Source organism: Pleurodeles waltl, unplaced genomic scaffold, assembly GCF_031143425.1.
Source record: "Pleurodeles waltl isolate 20211129_DDA unplaced genomic scaffold, aPleWal1.hap1.20221129 scaffold_39, whole genome shotgun sequence".
Taxonomy (NCBI): domain Eukaryota; kingdom Metazoa; phylum Chordata; class Amphibia; order Caudata; family Salamandridae; genus Pleurodeles; species Pleurodeles waltl.
The window spans coordinates 2,840,001-2,845,000 of record NW_027150097.1 but is presented as its reverse complement, the minus strand read 5'-3'; the positions used below and the strand labels follow the sequence as shown (position 1 = coordinate 2,845,000).

At 43.6% G+C, this 5,000-nt stretch overlaps 2 non-coding genes across 2 annotated transcripts; both read right to left on the bottom strand.

Annotated features, from left to right (window-relative positions):
- Nucleotides 1-743: 743 nt before the first annotated feature.
- On the bottom strand, nt 744-816 carry TRNAT-UGU (transfer RNA threonine (anticodon UGU)). The gene has a single exon. It is a non-coding gene; the product is annotated as a tRNA-Thr (tRNA).
- Nucleotides 817-4,064: 3,248 nt separating this feature from the next.
- Nucleotides 4,065-4,137, bottom strand: TRNAT-UGU (transfer RNA threonine (anticodon UGU)). Its single transcript has one exon. It is a non-coding gene; the product is annotated as a tRNA-Thr (tRNA).
- Nucleotides 4,138-5,000: the final 863 nt, after the last annotated feature.

Genomic DNA, 5,000 nt, shown 5'->3' with positions numbered 1-5,000 from the left:
TGCTTGTTTACTCCTTGTATCTGTTCTGCAAATTGCAGCACACCACATGCAAAGAGGCAGTAACATGGAGAAATAAAGACATCTGTTCTCCTTACACCAGCCTCGGGGAGGCGCACCATTGTGGCAGAAAACCATGACTGTATGTTTTTGTAAACATGGGTTTACATCAAAATCCATGTGTGGATGTACAAGAAAACCATGTACCACCTGTGGAACACCTACCTGATGCAAAGTAAAGCATGGCAGAGCAAGGTGCTGTGTGCTGTTACTTTTTCTTAACATGTGCATGGCTTTGTAAATACCAAAAAACGAATTGTGTTAATGCTGCATCGAAAAAGTGATGCAACCCGATGAAAAATCTGTTTAAACATGGGCCTAAATGTACACTTAAATTCCGGACCCGAAAAAAAGAACAAGTTAAAATCTCACAGTGAAATCAGGATGATATTAAAAAAATGACATGTGCATTGGAAAGGACGTGGCTGAAGGGGCACCAAATCCAACGACCAAGTCAAGAATGATATTTTGGGATGTCACACTCTAAACATCCCCCATACTCACACAAGTCAATTGTATGACCCTGTAGGAGTCTTGTGTTTGTCATTCCACTGACACTGTGTGTAATGCCCCCCTTTCTTGCGTGCTTTGCCCTGTGTCGCCTTTGTTTTTCTATCTTGAAAAGAATATTTGTAGTGAGGCTCCCCAATGAACTAAAAAGTGTTGTTAAATCCAAAATGTTTGTGAGGCCCCCGTGAGATTTGAACTCACGACCCCTGGTTTACAAGACCAGTGCTCTAACCCCTGAGCTATGGAGCAAGGAGCTTGTCAGGATGCCGTGCTGGGGACTATATGAAGGAGCAGAGCATACCTGAGGTACAATGGAATCAGCAGGAGAGAGGATTGTGTGAGTCTGAGAAAGAAAAGGGGCATAGCTTCAAACCTGAATCTGGCATAGCTTTCCAAGGCTACTATTGCCAGTGATTGTGTATTTTTAAAAGGTAGTAAATTTGTATCCTTTCAATGAGTACATCTATGGGTGCAGATTTGCTACTTTTTTGGTAAACTGATCACTAATTGGAATATTTAGAAAGAAGGGACGCAGTGCAGCACAGCCAGCAAAGTTCCTTTGTGCGTCACTCGAAGAGAGCAGAACTGAGACATATCTTCACAGAAATGGTGCAGTTCTGCTCTTTGTCTATGCAAAGGTGCACTTCGGGCTGCCTTGAGTGCAAGTGTATCTGCCTTATGTTCAGGAGAGCTGATGTGCATAAAGGGATATCTTCCTCCAACTATCCTAGGAGATTTTTTAGAGTCAAGCCTGCGCTAGAATGCGCTTGCGCATGCGTATTGCTTGCAAGACGCTGTAGTAGTTAGAAAAGGGCTAGGAGCCCCGTCCATTTCACGTTGGTGTCTTTCATTGGTTCGTGGGCTTCCCTGTTAAAATCTGCTTGCTTTCGTTAGTGGAAGGCATGCATACGTCATGCCTTTTCCGGTGGTTAGCCCTCCTTGAGCGCAGCGACCAAGTACTGAAAACATAGGAGGCTCGCTGTTTTCCATCTGGTTTGTGGACTACTTTTTCTCTTTTTTTCACAGCACGATCTCGTTTGACAGAAGTCGAGCTCATTGCATGACATCGACCCTGTTACATAATTAATTGAACTTTTGCCGGTTACATAGATAATTGCACTTTTGCCGATAGGTTTCAATATGAGTGAACTGTAGCAGCGCGATTGCGCTCATTATTTACATTTAATGAGTCAAGAAAAGTCTGGTTGTTAGTTTACAACTGCTAATAGCTCTACCTCGGAGAAATGCCAGACCAGTTGTATTGCACGTGCTTGTTTACTCTTTGTATCTGTTCTGCAAATTGCAGCACACCACATGCAAAGAGGCAGTAACTTGGAGAAATAAAGACATCTGTTCTCCTTACACCAGCCTCGGGGAGGCGCACCATTGTGGCACAAAACCATGACTGTATGTTTTTGTAAATATGGGTTTACATCAAAATCCATCTGTGGATGTATGAGAAAAACATGTACCACCCGTGGAACACCTACCTGACGCAAACTAAAGCATGGCAGAGCAAGGTGCTGTGTGCTGTTACCTTTTCTTAACATGTGCATGGCTTTGTGTGTAATGCCCCCCGTTGTTGCGTGCTTTGCCCTGTGTCGCCTTTGTTTTTCTATCTTGAAAAGAATATTTGTAGTGAGGCTCCCCAATGAACTAATAAGTGTTGTTAAATCCAAAATGTTTGTGAGGCCCCAGTGAGATTTGAACGCACCACCCCTGGTTTACAAGACCAGTGCTCTAACCCCTGAGCTATATAGCCAGGTGCTTGACAAGATGCCGTGCTGGGGACTATATGAAGGAGCAGAGCATACCTGAGTTACAATGGAATCAGCAGGAGAGAGGATTGTGTGAGTCTGAGAAAGAAAAGGGGCATAGCTTCAAACCTGAATCTTGCATAGCTTTCCAAGGCTACTATTGCCAGTGTTTGTGTATTTTAAAAAGGTAGTAAATTTGTTTCCTTTCAAGGAGTACATCTATGGGTGCAGTTTTGCTGCTTTTTTGGTAAACTGATCACTAATTGGAATATTTAGAAAGAAGGGACGCAGTGCAGCACAGCGAGCAAAGTTCCTTTGTGCGTCACTCGAAGAGAGCAGAACTGAGACATATCTTCACAGAAATGGTGCAGTTCTGCTCTTTGTCTATGCAAAGGTGCACTTCGGGCTGCCTTGAGTGGAAGGGTATCTGCCTTATGTTCAGGAGAGCTGATGTGCATAAAGGGATATCTTCCTCCAACTATCCTAGGAGATTTTTTAGAGTCAACCCTGCGCTAGAATGCGCTTGCGCATGCGTATTGCTTGCGAGACGCTGTAGTAGTTAGAAAAGGGCTAGGAGCCCCGTCTATTTCACGTTGGTGTCTTTCATTGGTTCGTGGGCTTCCCTGTTAAAATCTGCTTGCTTTCGTTAGTGGAAGGCATGCATACGTTATGCCTTTTCCGGTGGTTAGCCCTCCTTGAGCGCAGCGACCAAGTACTGAAAACATAGGAGGTTCGCTGTTTTCAATCTGGTTTGTGGACTACTTTTTCTCTTTTTTTCACAGCACGATCTCGTTTGACAGAAGTCGAGCTCATTGCATGACATCGACTCTGTTACATAATTAATTGAACTTTTGCCGATATGTTTCAATATGAGTGAACTGTAGCAGCGCGATTGCGCTCATTTTTTACATTTAATGAGTCAAGAAAAGTCTGGTTGGGAGTTTACAACTGCTAATAGCTCTATCTCGGAGAAATGCCAGACCAGTTGTATTGCAAGTGCTTGTTTACTCTTTGTATCTGTTCTGCAAATTGCAGCACACCACATGCAAAGAGGCAGTAACATGGAGAAATAAAGACATCTGTTCTCCTTACACCAGCCTCGGGGAGGCGCACCATTGTGGCACAAAACCATGACTGTATGTTTTTGTAAACATGGGTTTACATCAAAATCCATGTGTGGATGTACAAGAAAACCATGTACCACCTGTGGAACACCTACCTGACGCAAAGTAAAGCATGGCAGAGCAAGGTGCTGTGTGCTGTTACTTTTTCTTAACATGTGCATGGCTTTGTAAATACCAAAAAACGAATTGTGTTAATGCTGCATCGAAAAAGTGATGCAACCCGATGAAAAATCTGTTTAAACATGGGCCTAAATGTACACTTAAATTCCGGACCCGAAAAAAAGAACAAGTTAAAATCTCACAGTGAAATCAGGATGATATTAAAAAAATGACATGTACATTGGAAAGGGCGTGGCTGAAGGGGCACCAAAGCCAACGACCAAGTCAAGAATGATATTTTGGGATGTCACACTCTAAACATCCCCCATACTCACACAAGTCAATTGTATGACCCTGTAGGAGTCTTGTGTTTGTCATTCCACTGACACTGTGTGTAATGCCCCCCTTTCTTGCGTGCTTTGCCCTGTGTCGCCTTTGTTTTTCTATCTTGAAAAGAATATTTGTAGTGAGGCTCCCCAATGAACTAAAAAGTGTTGTTAAATCCAAAATGTTTGTGAGGCTTCAGTGAGATTTGAACTCACGACCCCTGGTTTACAAAACCAGTGCTCTAACCCCTGAGCTATGGAGCCAAGTGCTTGACAAGATGCCATGCTGAGGACTATATGAAGGAGCAGAGCGCACCTGAGTTACAATGGAATCAGCAGGAGAGAGGATTGTGTGAGTCTGAGAAGGAACAGGGGCATAGCTTCGAACCTGAATCTGGCATAGCTTTCCAAGGCTACTGTTGCCAGTGTTTGTGTATTTTAAAAAGGTAGTAAATTTGTTTCCTTTCAAGGAGTACATCTATGGGTGCAGATTTGCTACTTTTTTGGTAAACTGATCACTAATTGGAATATTTAGAAAGAAGGGACGCAGTGCAGCACAGCGAGCAAAGTTCCTTTGTGCGTCACTCGAAGAGAGCAGAACTGAGACATATCTTCACAGAAATGGTGCAGTTCTGCTCTTTGTCTATGCAAAGGTGCACTTCGGGCTGCCTTTAGTGCAAGGGTATCTGCCTTATGTTCAGGAGAGCTGATGTGCATAAAGGGATATCTTCCTCCAACTATCCTAGGGTTTTTTTAGAGTCAAGCCTGCGCTAGAATGCGCTTGCGCATGCGTATTGCTTGCGAGACGCTGTAGTAGTTAGAAAAGGGCTAGGAGCTCCGTCTATTTCACGTTGGTGTCTTTCATTGGTTCGTGGGCTTCCCTGTTAAAATCTGCTTGCTTTCGTTAGTGGAAGGCATGCATACGTCATGCATTTTCCGGTGGTTAGCCCTCCTTGAGCGCAGCGACCAAGTACTGAAAACATAGGAGGCTCGCTGTTTTCCATCTGGTTTGTGGACTACTTTTTCTCTTTTTTTCACAGCACGATCTCGTTTGACAGAAGTTGAGCTCATTGCATGACATCGACCCTGTTACATAATTAATTGAACTTTTGCCGGTTACATAGATA